Raw genomic sequence first — 16,274 nt, 5'->3', positions numbered from 1 at the left:
AAAAAAAACAGCTTCTCACTATGTATCACTAGGAGATTCTTAATGTATACAGCTATTTCAAATGGTACACACATGTCGAAATATTCAAAAATAACATCTACATATTTGATATTTATCTCTCTTGGTCTTGGTTACCTAATTCAGTGTGATTATTTTCAGTTCCATCTATTTTGGAGCAACCTTTTTAATTCCATTTTTAATAACAGCTGGATTACTTTCCATTGCATAAATATCTCAACATTTTATTATCTATTCATTAGTTCATGAATACCTAGGCTATTGCTATTTTTTTTTTGATTTTATGACTATTCCAGTTCTAAATAATTAGTGTCTCTGCTGTGGGATACAGAATTAGCTGTGTGTACCCAATTGTGGCATATTCAGTTCACATAGCAAATCTTGCCACTGTTATTTGAGAAAATCCACACATTTTCATCATGGCCTTACCACTTTTTACTCATACCAGAAATGACTAAGTGAGCTATGAATATTTAATAACAAATAGGAGATGAAGAGTCAGTTTTTTATAATCAGTTTTTCTTAATGTTGCAGTAGCTGAAAGATTGATCACAATACACTGCAAACCCATGGCACAGGGATAGTTAGCACAAAGTGGAATTGATAGATTTACATGAAATAAAACAGCAGCAAAAGAAAAAGAAGATGGATGCAATCAAAACAAATTATAACAAAATTCTATTGTAATTAATAGAAATCACTTTCTGTGCATTGTGCAAGTGAGAAGACCAGAGTTCATATCCAGAGTATTCTGGAATGAGCCATGTGAGTATGCTAGCTCACATATAATCCCAACACAATGGAATTGGGGAGAAGTATCTCATAAAACAAGTTAGCTAGAAAGACTGCATTAAATGTCAAGCTCTAGTTTCCAAATAGAGGTTTTTTTGTAGTATATGAGGCAGGAAGTCAAGAAGAAAAGGAACTGATATCTACCTCAGTTCTCCAAAGCCCTGCTATGTACATCCACATGCATGCACATTCACATGTATTCCTGTATACATACAAACATGCACATACATGTTTGAAATTCTTCCATACAAAAATAGACTGTCTAACATGTAGTATCAAAATTTGCCAACCAGGTATATAAAGTAAACAAAAACTGTAAATATCATAGCCCAAAATAAATGTACATAGAGTATATAATACATTATTTGATTCCTCAACTTCGGCCCTAATCTTATAGTACTATATATTAGTATATACATATCAAACTGTAAGAGAATCCCATAATAATATAAATGTTGATAGAGCAAATACATGAAGTATTGATATCCCCACTCTTTCTTTTCATTTCGATATATTGATATTTTCTGAATATAGTATATAGTCAATACATAAACTTGTTTGTAGAATTTTTACATCTCTTCAAGCCTGAATACAGTCTTGATTAAGAGACTTACAAAAAATATTTGCTGAAAACAATTCACATCAAAACTGAACAACAGATTTGAAGCAAATGAAAATGAACATAGTCAATGAAGCCTGTGAGGGGATAAAAAAGTATTTTAACAGTACAAATTAAAATGACAGTGGTATAGGGGACGATATTGGCGTCTTTCAGTTTCCTTAAAGAACAAATTGATCTAAGTACAGAGGATGTATTAAGAAGAGAGCCTGCAGTGTTCTTCTTCTTAATGCTTTAAGACTTCTTCTTAAAGCAGCACTGCTTTGCCCCTGTGTCTCTGGAACAACACGCAGCCACTGACTGCATTCTGAAAATCTAAACATATAATTCAAACAGAAAAACACTAACAGATCAGTGCAGCTAGTGATTCTGTACCTTGAGACCACTGCAATAGCCAGGACTACACCTCATATATGTTTCTCTTTCTATCTAGAAAATACAAATACATTTCCAAATACATTTCCAAATACATTTCTAAGTAAATATTGTATACAATAAAACATGCCCTGGTGTGATTTCAAGAAAAGTAATTGTCTAGCAAGACACATGATTCATATCAAAGGACAATATTTTTGTTTGGGAACTGTACATTATAAATGTTAGACAAATAGTTTCAAGCCATGTAGGCCATACCAAATTTGATAAACATTTTTATGAGTGTTATAACATCATTAAAATTACTGAGGTAAAGAAGACTATGAACCAATGAAAAAATGATTAAGATTGAAACTTTCCAAAAGTAGAAAAGAAAGAGCACTAGAAGAAGATTCTGAAAAAAATGAGAGGTATTGAAACTTTAAGACAGAGTATGAATAGTGGTTCATTTAGTCATTCAACTGAGTTTATAAACATTTTGCTTTTGATATTTTCTAAACATGGAATGGCATATAAATCCAAAGCACAGACATTCTTACAACGTTTTAGTAAACTTTTCACAATCTAGACTGAATAGAAGAACATAATAAAGTCTAGTGAGATGAGCAAAGCTATCTTTTATTTACAGTCTTATAATTAACACAGAAATAAAACAAGTACAAGTAACATTTTTTTATATTCTTTGAAATTTTCGAATGTGTTCATGTTTTGTTGTTAAGTGACACTATACACACCAACTGCTCCTCAGATGCACAAATCCCTATTCATATCAACTTTATGCCAATTTGTTTTTGCTATTATATTATACCCATAAGTTCAATCAATGGTAAGCATGTGGGAATTCATATTGGAGGATCACCAAAGGGGAATAAATAACTTACTAGCAGCCACATCCCCATTGAAAAATAACAACTAGGAGCCATCGACTGCCAGTTTCATCAAAGCTGGAGGTAGGAACACTTGAGACCTTCCCCTTCCCATGTTGGATTTTGGCAGTCTTGATCTTGTGTGTGGTCTTAAACAGATACCCACAGTCCTGTGTGTTTACGTGTGTGCAGCAACCATGTTGTATGCAGAAGGCATCTTTTTACAGTTCAAATTCACATGATTTTGCTGTTACATTCTTTCTTTTCACTTTCTTGTCCATAGTTCCAGGATTCTTGGTTGACAGAGATTGATATGCATCACACATCTGTGCCTCATCTCTCTAGTCACTAGTCTCTCTCTCTCTCATTGTTTTATTCTCATACCCTCTTAAAGTTAATCCAAAATATGCCATTTCTTTGTTTTTCCTACCTCCTGTTTTCTATTATCTCAATAATTACAATTTTCATTTGAGTTTCAAGATCAAAAAATTCCACATAGCTTTTTGAAATACTGTTCATTATGGTTATGCTTTCCTAAAATTATTTTGACATATAATAACTTGATACAAGATTCAGAATCTGATAAATGGCTCCAACGGAGAAGAAATTCATAGTCTAGCATATGAAAGAGGGAAATGTGATAGTCTAAGAGTGTGAAGAGGTAAAAGAGCCTACTTAGGGTAGTGATAAGTTGGCATGATAACTTTCCCAGGGTTTCAGTTGTTGGTCTGACCTGTGTTTGCTTTCTTCAATGACCTTCAGCTAACCCCCAAAAGCATTATGCTCATATTTTTCCTAATGACTATTTTAGGGAATTGTCTAAGTGGTCAAGAGAATGAAAGTTAAAAGGATAAAGAGTGAAGCAGATACTGCTATAATGATTATTTGAATTTTAAAAGTGACATTTTAATGAAATATCAATAGTTTTAATGGTAAAACTGGGACATTTCATTTTGTCCAAATCATGGACTATCAAAATGTGACCTAATAATTTAATCAATGTCAGATGGAAAGAGATCCAAATTTTACTTAATGTGGTTCAATCCAAGTTACCAAGAAAAGCACACAATGTGGATTTATCTTCTATTGTCATGCTAATTTAAGTACCACTAAGATATTTCATTCTATGTTCAACATATGTTTGATGAGTTCCCTACTGTATTCTAAAATTATATATTTTGAGTTAAATCATGAAACATTGGCAAAAAAGATAGTTCTAATGCCATTTTTAACCTTCCATTTGCTCAATGTGCATGATGAACATAATTTGTCTTCTCTACATGGATGATTGATGTTTGTACTTATATTCTAAATGTGTCATTTATTCCAAACATCTAAGTTAATATTATAAAAAGTACCTGTTAATAAACATTATTTTCAGAGTAAATTTCTAAAGAATAATTCATTAAAGGGGAATATAAGGTTTGTATAACAGCCTAAGCTTAATTTAACTAAAGATTCAAAAACTTTCCCCCTATATTTCAAAAGTCATTATTTTAATTATGTCCAAAGGTCATCAGCTTACTTCCCTTTATACTCTCAAACTATGCATGGTACTATGTTTGGAAAATAAAAAGGTAGCTTTTATAGCAAATCAATTCCATAATCTAAGTAGGGTTTGTCATTTTCCTGTAATTATGGCTATGGCTACTTATGGATGTCTTGAACCACTTTATATGTTACAAATACTTTTCAATATTTAATGATATTTACTATTAGAAAATGAGTACCTAAAATTTATTACATTATTCTCTGTAGTCAACTTTTTACTTTGATGGCAGTCTTCTAAAATATTGTTTTATTTGGTAAGAAATTCCCAGGATACACCGCACAGAGTCGAAGACGTTAAACAAGAAGGAAGGCCCATGTGAATATGCTAAACCCACTTAGAAGTGGTAACAAAATAGTCATAGGAGGCAGAGGGAAGGATGGAACTGGGTGGCAGAAGGGATGGTGAGGAGAATAGAGGGGCAATATGAGGTATGGGGAAAGTCAAGACAGAAGCCCAAAGGGACTGGAGAAGGAATGGAAATATGCAGTGGGCAAGAGTAGGGGTAGGTGGAATCTCTGAAGTTTCAGAGACCTGGGATCATGGAGGGCCCCAGGACTCAATGCAGGTGACCTTGGCAAAGGTACCCAACAGAAGGGATATAGAATGTAGAGATCATCTATAGTATGTAGGCAGGACTCCCAATGGAGGAATAGGAATATGAACCCATCTATAAAAATCTATGACTGAAAATTGTTGCTGTCTAAAGGAAATGCAGAGACAAAAATGGAGCAGAGAATGAAGAATGGCTGAACAGTGATCTGCCCAACTTGGAATACATTCCATGGGCATGCACCATTCCCAGAAACTATTACTGATGCTATATTGTGCTTGCAAACTGGAGCTTAGAATGACTGTTCTCTGAGATGTTCTACTTAGCAGTTGATTAGGACAGATGCAGATACCCACAGCCGACCATTGGACTGAGGTCAGTGACCCCTATGGAAGAGTTAATGCAAGGATCAAAGGAACTGAAAGAAATGGCAACCACACAGGAAGACCAACAGTATCAACTAACCTGGATCCCTGGTTACTGGGTCTCCCAGTATACTGAGAGAACTCCCAGATACTGAGTCACAAACCAAAGACCATAAATGGGATATTCCTAGTTCCCTGGCACATATGCAGCAGAACATTGCCTTATCTGACCTCAATGTGAGAGGTCTAATCCTGTAGATACTTGATGCCCAGGTTTGGGGAGAAATCCCAGAGGAATAGGCCACATTCTCAGAGATGAGAGGGATTGGGGATGGGTGGAAGAAGTCCAGGAAGGGGAATCTGGAGGGGAGGTAGCATTTCAGATGTAAACAAATAAAGTAATTATTTAAATTAAAAAAATCTAAAGGTGGTACATCTGAATATTTGCCTAGGACATACAAATTTCTTTTTAAGGTAAATTACCAGATTTTGTATCTAGATTATTCAGTCTAATAACTGAAATTGTTTCATTGCTACTGTAATTAAGGTAACAATTTCGACCAAGACTATATGTACTGGAGAATTTAAAACATGACTGCATCTAAGAATGTTGAAATATAGTTACAAGTGCTTGCTCTATACAAAATTGATATCTATGAGGAGATTGTAACTTATAATGCTAAATATGGTTTCATGAACATATTTGTTAAAATGCACAAAGGAATGGTATAAGCATTTCTGAACACAGTGAAAAAATTTTGAGATCACAATACACAAACACACAAACATAAATATTTACAGCTGAGTCCCAGTAAAGGGTTTCAATAAAAATCTGATAAAAAATGAACAAAAATTGTGACATTATTATCATAGTCTTTAGTGCTGTATTTTCTTGGTCTTACATGCTTGCTTGTTTCTCCTTAGAGTCTACATCACAGGGACAAATGTTAATATAAACATATGAAAAACAATTGAAAAAAAGCTGGATCAATTAGCTGAATGAATAACATTGTGGAACCATTAGGGAGCTTCCTTTGGTTACTCATTAGTATAGTATATCATTTAAAGTATGACAAAGAAGTGTGCTGGGGGTGTGAAGAGCTTGTTTGTCTTCAAAATCCTAACAGCAATTTGAAAATATAGTCCAGTTAGTTGGGGATATATTCAGTGAGTTGAGTGTTTGATGAGCATGCACCCACACAGACTTCAGTCATCAGCATAGCATGCGTATGAAGTGGTTATCCATGCCTGTGATGTCAGCACTATGGTGTTAATAACAAGGAAATCAAAAGTTCAGTATCACTTTTGAAACATAAAATGTTCAAAGCTAGATTGGGATATGTGAAGCTCTGGCCTGAACAACAACAAAAATACCGCAACTCATGCCCTTCCTAGGCATCAGCAATCTCAAAGTCTCTCTCATGCTGACAATTAGAAGAAACAACATTATGACCCAACAATATTCAAACAGTTTACACGGATCCACCTGTCCTTTGCCTTGTCTTCTCCCCACCCCCTATTATTTACATACCTGATTTTTGCTTTGCTTGCCTCACTATGCTCCACTCACACCACAACTCCAACTTACATCTTTACTAAACAAGTTCAAATTTTGTGAAATATCTTATATTCCATTATTTTATGTATATACTTCACCTTATTGGCTGAGTATCAAAGATATATCAACATACTGGATTGCCTCATCATACTTTATTCACAACTTTTTCACAGATACAGTATTGACTATTGATTTCCTTGATTATTTAAACAGCATCTGTTTCCCAGTTTTATATTATTCTTCAAGAATTCTGGCTTAATCTGCATTGATATTATTTTATGTTTAATTAGTTCCATGGAGTCAGATTACAGTACAGCACTCATTTATTTTCAATTTAATGGATGAAAGAAGAAACATTAAAATGTCTTTAAAATGCTGTACCCACCTGAAAAATATTATCATTCTTTAGTAAATAGTAACAGTGCAATAAGACTGACATGAAAGAGTCTGAGAGTATAAACATACTAAGTATCACTGATTTCTTATTTCTTATAAGCTTTAAGAGAATGACAACAAAGATTTGGTTTGCATAACAAGATTAAAAGTGTCACTTAAAAATTCTATTATCATAGGTTCATTAAAAAATTCTATTATCATAGGCTTATTCAACATGATTTTAAGCTTCAAATAGATATCAATTTAAAAGTACAATTTTCAACTTTTCTAGTAACTATTTATTCATTTTATTAATTTTTAAAGTTAAATAAAAACAAACACCTGTTCCCTCCACCCCCCTGCTTACTACCCACCATCTCCCACTTCCCTACCCTGACATTCCCCCACACTGGGGCACAGAACCATCACAGGGCCAAGGGCCTCTCCTCCCATTGATGATTTACTTGCCCATCCTCTACTATAGATATGCTGCTGGAGCCATTAGTCCCACCATGTGTAGTCTTTGGTTGGTGGTTTAGTCCCTTGGAGCTCTGAGGGTACTAGGTAGCTCATATTGTTGTTTGTCCTAAGGGACTGCAAATCCTTCAGATCCTTAGGTCCTTTCTCTAGCTCCTTCATTGGGGACCCTGTGCTTAGTCCAATGGATGGCTGTGAGCCTCTATTTCTGTATTAGTCTGGCACTGTCAGAATCTCTCAGAAGAGAGCTATATCAGGCTCCTGTCATCCATCATTTGCTGGCATCCACAATAGTGTCTGGATTTGATGAATAAATATGGGAAGGATTCCCAGGTGGAACAGTCTCTGTGAATTGTCGTTCCTACAGTCTCTGCTCAATAGTTAGTCTCTACAACTCCTTCCATGGGTATTTTGTTCTCCCTTTTAAGGAGGAATGCACACTTTGGTCTTCCATCTTCTTCTTTTTTTTTTTTTATTTTAGATATTTTCTTTATTTACATGCGAATTTCTCCATTCCCAGTTTCCCCTCCAAAAAACAAAAAACAAACAAAAACAAACCCCTGTTGCCTCCCCCGTCCCCATGCCTGCCACCCCGCCCTCTCCTAATTTCTGGCCCTGGCATTCCCCTACACTGGGGCACAGAACCTTCACAGGGCTGAGGCCCTCTCCTCCTATTGATGATCGATTTTGCAATCCTCTACCATATGGTCTTCCATCTTCTTGAGTTTCTAGTGGTTTGTGGATTGTACTTTGTGTAATCTGATCTTCTGGGCCAATATCCACTTATCAGAGAGTGCATACCATGTGTGTTCTTTTGTGATTGGGTTATCTCACTCAGGATGATATTCTCCAGATCCATCCATTTCCTCAAGAATTTCATAAATTCATTGTTTTTAATTGCTAAGTAGTAATCCATTGTGTAGATGTACCATATCTTCTATATCCATTTCTCTGTTGAGGGACATCCGGGTTGTTTTCAGTTTCTGGCTATTATAAATAGGTCTGCTATGAACATGTGAAACGTGTCCTTATCACATGTTGGAGAATAATCTGGGTATATGCCCAGGAGTAGTATAGCTGGGTCCTATGGTAGTACTATGTGCAGTTTCTGGAAGAATTGCCAAACTGATTTCCAGAGTGGTTGTACCAGCTTTCAGTAGCACCAGCAATGAAGGAGTGTTCCTCTTTCTCCACAACTTTGCCAGCATCTGCTGTCACCTGCGTTTTTTATCCTAGTCATTCTTATTGGTGTGAGGTGCAATCTCAGGGTTGTTTTGATTTGCATTTCCCTGATGACTAAGAATTTTGAACATTTCTTTAGGTGCTTCTCAGCCATTCAGTATTCATCAATTGAGAATTCTTTGTTTAGCTCTGTACCCCATTTTTAAATAGGGTTATTTGTTTCTCTGGAGTCTAACTTCTTGAGTTCTTTGTATATTTTGAATATTAGCCCTCTATCAGATACAAAATTGGTAAAGATCTTTTCCCAATTTGTTGGTTGCCATTTTGTCCTATTGACAGTGTCTTACCTTACAGAAGCATTGCAATTTTATGAGGTCGCATTTGTCAATTCTTGATCTTAGAGTATATGCTATTGGTGTTTTGTTCAGGAAAATTTCCCCTCTTCCTATGTGCTCGAGGATCTTCCCCACTTTCTTTTCTATCAGTTTCAATGTGTCTGGTTTTATGTAGAGGTCCTTAATTCACTTGGACTTGACCTTTGTACAAGGAGATAGGAATGAATCGATTTACATTCTTCTACCTGCTAACTGCCAGTTAAGCCAGAACCATTTGTTGAAAATGCTGTCTTTTTTCCACTGTATGGTTTTAGCTCCTTTGTAAAAGATCAAGTGGCCATAAGTTAGTGGTTTCATTTCTGGGTCTTCAATTCAATTCCATTGATCTACCTGCATGTCGTTGTACCAATACCATGCAGTTTTTATCATAATTGCACTGTAGTACAGCTTAAAGTCCGGGATGGTGAGTCCACCAAAGGTTCCTTTATTGTTGAGAAGTTTGGCTATCCTGTGTTTTTTGTTATTCTAGATGAATTTGCAAATTGCTCTTTCTATGTCTGTGAAGAATTGGCTTGGAATTTTGATGGGGATTGCATTGAATCTGTAGATTGCTTTCAGCAAGATGGCCATTTTTAGTACATTAATCCTGCCAATCTATAAGCATGGGAGATCTTTCCATCTTCTGAGATCTTCAATTTCCTTCTTCAGAGACTTGAAGTTTTGTCAAGTAGATCTTTCACTTGCTTACTTAGAGTCACACCAAGGTACTTTATATTATTTGTAACTATTGTGAAGGGTGTTGTTTCCCTAATTTCTTTTTCTGCCTGTTTATCCTTTGTGTAGAGGAAGGCCACTGATTTGCTTGAGTAAATCTTATATCCAGCTATTTTGCTGAAATTGTTTATCAGGTTTAGTAGCTCTCTGGTTGAATTTTTGTGGTCACTTAAGTATACTATCATATCATCAGCAAATAGTGATAATTTGACTTCTTCCTTTCCAATTCGTATCCCTTTGATCTCCTTTTGTTGTCTAATTGCTATAGCTAGGACTTCAAGTACAATATTGAATAGGAAGAGAGAGAGTGGATAGCCTTATTTAGTCCCTGATTTTAGTGGCAATGCTTCAAGTTTCTCTCCATTTAGTGTGATGTTGGCCACTGGTTTGCTGTATATTGATTTTACTATGTTTATGTATGGGCCTTGAATTACTGATCATTCCAAGACTTTTATCATGAAGGGATGTTGGATTTTGTTAAATGCTTTATCAGCATCTAATGATATGATCATGTGTTCCTTTTTCTTTGAGTTTGTTTCTATAGTAACTTACTTTGATGGATTTCCATATATTGGACCTTCCCTGTATCCCTGGGATAAAGCCTACTTGATCATGATGGATGATCGTTTTGATGTGTTCTTGGATTCTGTTTGTAAGAATTTTATTGAATATTTTTGAATTGATATTCATAAGGGAAATTGGGCTGAAGTTTTCTTTCTTTGTTAGGTCTTTATGTGGCTTAGGTATACGAGTAGTTGTGGCTTCATAAAACGAATTGGGTAGAGTACCTTCTGTTTCTATTTTAAGGAATAGTTTGAGGAGTATTGGTATTAGGCCTTCTTTGATGGTCTGATAAAACTCTTCACTAAATATATCTGGTCTTGGGCTTTATTCATTAAAAGACTATTAATGACTGCTTCTATTTCATTATCAGATATGGGAATGTTTAGATCATTGATCTGATCTTGATTTAACTTTGGTTCCTATTATCTGTCTAGAAAATTGTTGATTACATCCATGTTTTCCAGTTTCGTTGAGTATAGACTTTTGTAGTAGGGTCTCATGACTTTTTAGATTTCCTCAGTATCTGTTGTTATGTCTCCCTTTTCATTTCTGATCTGATTAATTAGGATAATGTCTCTGTGCCTTCTAGTAAGTCTAGCTAAGAGTTTATCAATTTTGTTGATTTTCTCAAAGAACCAGCTCCTGGTTTTTTTGATTCTTTGCATATTTCTTTTTGTTTCTATTTGGTTGATTTTAGCCCTGAGTTTGATTATTTCCTGCCTTTGACTCCTCTTGTGTGAATTTGTTTCTTTTTGTCCTAGAGCTTTCAGCTGTGCTGTCAAATTGCTGGTGTATACTTTCTCTAGTTTCTTTATGGAGGCAGTTAAAGCTATAAGTTTTCTTCTTAGGACTGCTTTCCCTGTGTCCCATAACTTTGAGTATCTTGTAGCTTCATTTTCATTAAACTCTAAAAAGTCTTTAATTTCTTTCTTTATTTCTTCCTTGAGTAAGTTATCATTGAATAGAGTGTTGTTAAGCTTCCATGTGTATGTGGCATTCTATTGTTTATGTTGTTATTGAGGAGTACCCTTAGTCCATGGTGGTCTGATAGTATGCAAGGAATAATTTCAATCTTCTTATATCTGTTGAGGCCTGATTTGTGACCAACTATATGGTCAATTTTAGAGAAAGTACCTTGAGGTGCTTAGAAGAATTTATATCCTTTTGTTTTAGGATAAAAAGTTCTATAGATATATGTTAAATCCATCTGTTTCATTACTTCTGTTAGTCTTAGTGTGTCTATGTTTAGTTTCTGTTTCCATGATCTGTGCATTGCAGAGAATGGGGTGTTGAACTCTCCCACTATTATTGTGTGGGGTGCAATGTGTGCTTTGAGCTTTAGTAAAGTTTCTTGTATGAATAAAGATTCCCTTGCATTTGGAGCATAGAGGTTCAGAATTGAGAGTTCATCTTGGTAGATCATATCTTTGATGAGTATGAAGTGTTCCTTCTTATCTTTTTTGATCACTTTAGGGTAAAAGTCGATTTTATTCGATATTAGAATGGCTACTCCAGCTTGTTACTTGAGACCATTGACTTGGAAAATTGTTTTCCAGCCTTTTATTCTGAGGTAGTGTCTGTCGTTGTCACTGAGGTGGGTTTCCTGCATGCAACAAAATGTTGGGTCCTGTTTAATTACCCAGTCTGATAGTCTATGTCTTTTTATTGAGGAATTGAGTCCATTGATATTAATAGATATTAAGGAGAGGTAATTGTTACTTCCTGTTGTTTTGTTGTTAGAGTTGGAATTCTGTTCATGTGGCTATCTTCTTTTCATTTTGTTGGAAGATTACTTTTTGCTTTTTCTAGGATGTAGTTTCCCTCTTTGTGTTGAAGTTTTCCATTTATTACCCTTTGAAGGGCTGGATTTGTGGAAATATATTGTGTAAATTTGGTTTTGTCATGGAATACTTTGGTTTCTCCTTCTATGGTAATTGAGAGTTTTTCTGGTTATAGTAGCCTGGGCTAGCATTTGTGTTCTCTTAAGGTCTGTATGACATCAACCCAGTATCTTCTGGCTTTCATAGTTTGGTGTAATTCTGATAGGTCTGCCTTTATATGTTACTTGACCTTTTTCCCTCACTGCTTTTAACATTCTTTCTTTGTTTTGTGCATTTGGTATTTTGACTATTATGTGGCAGGAGGAATGCCTTTTCTGGATCAGTCTATTTGGAGTTCTATAGGCTTCTTGTATGTTCATGGGCATCTCTTTAGGTTAGGGAAGTTTTCGTCTATAATTTTGTTGAAGATATTTACTGGCCCTTGTAGTTGGAGGTCTTCACTGTCTTCTATACATATTATCCTTAGGCTTGGTCTTCTCTTTGTGTCCTGAATTTCCTGGATGTTTTGAGTTAGGAACTTTTTGTATTTTGTTTTTTCTTTGACTTTTGTACCAATGTTTTTTATGGTATCTTCTGCACCTGAGATTCTCTCTTCTATCTCTTGTATTCTTTTGGTGATGCTTGCATCTATGGTTCCTGCCTTCTTTCCTAGGATTTCTATCTCCAGAGCTGTCTCTCTTTGTGATTTCTTAACTGTTTCTACTTCCATTTTTAGTTACTGCATGGTTTTGTTCAATTCCTTCACCTGTTTGGTTGTGCTTTCTTATAATTCTTTAAGGGATTTTTGTGTTTCCTCTTTAAGGGCTTAAATCTGTTTACCTGTTTTCTCCTATATTTCTTTAAGGGAGTTATTCATTCCTTTCTTAAATTCCTCTATCTCCATTTTTAGACATGATTTTAGATCCAAATCTTGTTTTTCTGGTGTTTGGGGATATCCAGGACTTGCTGTGGTATGAGTACTAGGTTCTGATGAAGCCAAGTAGTCTTGGTTTCTGTTGGTAAGATTCTTACATATGCCTTTTGCCATCTGTTGATCTCCTGTTAGATGTTCTTATTGTCTCTGGCTGGAGCTTTTTCTTCCTGTGGGTCTGTAAGCCTATATCAGCACTTCTGGGAGATCAGCTCTCTTCTGTTAAGACATGTGTGCAGAGGGGTATGGATCAGTTGTCCTTCCTGAGTCCTGGGGTCAAGACAAACTCTGGAGACAGGCTCTCCACTTGTGGGAAAGGTGCAGAGAGGGCTGTGGATCCACAATCCCTCCTATGTATAGACCGATGTAGAAAGTATCCTGCTCTGGCTGCCCTGCCACTTCTGAGGCCTATGGTAACTTTTTTTTTTTTTTAAATACAGGACAATATTCAAAAATATTCAATTTAATTTAATTTTTGTTAGCTTTACTTAAAAATAAGTTTTGATTTAGTTAACTACCTAACAAATAGTTTAAAATGTCATTTAAATACAAATAATTAAATTTATGTTATTAGTAATTTAAAATAGAATTATCCATATTACTTTTTAAATTTTAATTAAAATAAATGTACTCTGATTCATAAACTTAATCCATTTCCTTTAAATGGAGCAAGGTTTAACTTAGTCCAGTTAGTGCTGTCCATGTGTTGTGGATATGGCTTATCTACTGGAGTATTTGTAACCTAGAAATGGATAAACTCATAAAAGAAAATGACTGCTCTTAGGTAGATGGGGGATCATATATGTCGAATATTTTTTGTCAATATCTCATCCTGTAATGTCTTATTGTTACTTCTTATACAAAGAATAAGCAAAGCTCTTAAAATTTATTATTTAATAGAAGTATATTATATCTGCAAGAACAAATTCTCTTGTATCATACCTTCTCACATCTGCAGGTTAGAAATTGTTAATGTTCCAGTGGGAAAAAATAGGTCAAGCTTTAAGACATTCAAGGTATTCATACCAACTTTACTTGAATTCTTTTTATTTAGAGAATACATTTCATAATGTTTTAATATTTTGAATTCTGATGCTTACATATGTAAATCTTCATGCTTATATAATCCTCTAGACCTAAAGGAGTGGAATCATCAGTTTTAGTCTATCTGGGTCTATCTTGTCTTATCTATTTTCAAAAAGAATGAAACACAAAAAATAGAGGGAAAAGAAAAGAGGACAAGAGGAGAGAAAGAAGAAGTGAGAGAGAAAGAAACTGAAGTTATTGTTTAATGACTTAATGTTAAGACATTTTACAAATGTCAATTTTTGTTTACTTTCTAAGTCATGCTCTTGTATTCTTTCTGAATTTATTTATGTATTTATCAGTAATTGATTGAAACCATTATAATTTTCTGCTAAATTTAAAGTTTTGTGCATGTTCTATTTATAAGATATTATTTATTTTATAGTATTTTCTTAGTTATATAACCTTTCCAATAATGAACTAAATAATTTTCAATATAAGGAAAATATGCTATTCTGTCATGCTTATTCCTACTGATTATATCTACAACAAAACTCACTTGATGCTCAAGGATCATTGTTGAAGAGGGATAGGCAGGAGTGTCCCATGAAATTGTTTCTCCTTTATATCAGATAAGCTTCATCCATGATTGGTAATCAACCTGGCATCTGAAATATGACCTGAATATGGATTAGTCTGATAGATATGTTAATTACAGAAAGAGAAATTTCTCAGAGCTTCAAACCTAGAAAATGAATGACAAATAACTGAAGAATGCTGAGAACAGAAGGAACAGTCTTCCTTGAGGAAGAGTATTCCAATTACTTATTCATTATAAAGTGGCCTTTGCTGAAATCATGAACATACCGTAACATTATAAAAACTGAGAAATTTGTGCATATGAATGTGTCTGTGCATAGTTAACAACAATTAAAGAAAAAATGACCATGAATTTAAACAAGAGCAAAGAAGCATTCAAAAGAGATTCTGGATAGAGAAAATGAATGGACTGTATTTAATTTTAAAACAAAATTAATTGTTTATAACTATGCTTGTTCTCATAACTTATATTTTCTTATATTAATATAGACATTCAAAATTTGTTGTTCTTACTATTTTTGATATATATTTTTACTAAATATCTTTTCAATATTAGGCTAATCAAAATTCCTTCATTTTCCTAATTTGCCTGTCTGCTAATCCACAGAATATATAATGAAGGATTTTTTCCTCAAGGATAATTTTATAGATGTAAGTAAGAGGTATTAGTATGAAACTATTGCTTTGTCATCTTCATATGTACTTGTTATAATCACAGCCATCCAAATGGGATGGACAGAAGAAAACATAGACTTGGGTGATTTTATCATCAAGGAAGCAAAGACTGGAGGAGTTTGGAAATGAGCTAAAGAATGCTTCCAGTAACGGGAGATAAGAAAAAAAATAGCCATGGTCAGGATGAATGATTATAAAATGCCTTTGAGTAATATGGATAAAGATAAACTTAGAATGTAAAACAAAAAGCTTTATTCCTACAGTAGAAATAGCTGAAGAAAAACATAACAATCTTAAAAGTCAAATTGAGAACTCCATAAAAAAGCAACTAATCAGCATCAGTTGTATTGATGATTCTGCCCCTTACACCAGGAGGTTCAGGTTTTAGCTCTAAGGAGGTGCTCTCCTTTCTCCAATATGCGTTAAATGCAACAATAAATTTGAAGGAGGCTGAATGGGTAACAGAGGTGCCTTCATGAACCTACAAACCATGGACAGAAATCAATGAAGCAGAAAAAGTTGTGGATATCGAGGCAGGAATATGAAACATGTTCTGGAGTGAATAGTTCTGTAAGAAACACGCTTGCTTACTTGGGAAAGAAACAAATCAGGAGTATGAACATGGGCTGATAAACTTCCACAGACTAACTGATGAGTCCATCCATAAAAAGACCACAAATGGCCAGGCGGTGGTAGAGCATGCCTTTAATCCCAGGGCTTGGGAGGCAGAGGTAGGTGGATTTCTGAGTTTGAGGCCAGCCTAGTCTACAGAGTGAGTAGCAGGACAGCCAGAACTACACAGAGAAACCCTGTCTCAAAA

General features: G+C 34.8%; 1 long non-coding RNA gene across 2 annotated transcripts in view; it reads left to right on the top strand.

Moving 5' to 3' along the window:
- The window catches only part of LOC116070472, a 30,168-nt gene that overhangs the window by 12,624 nt on the left and 1,270 nt on the right, over positions 1–16,274 (top strand). The window lies entirely within an intron of this gene.

This window comes from Mastomys coucha, unplaced genomic scaffold, assembly GCF_008632895.1.
Source record: "Mastomys coucha isolate ucsf_1 unplaced genomic scaffold, UCSF_Mcou_1 pScaffold22, whole genome shotgun sequence".
Classification (NCBI taxonomy): Eukaryota; Metazoa; Chordata; class Mammalia; order Rodentia; family Muridae; genus Mastomys; species Mastomys coucha.
The sequence above is the reverse complement of the archived record's forward strand: the minus strand, read 5'-3'. Positions and strand labels throughout refer to the sequence as shown.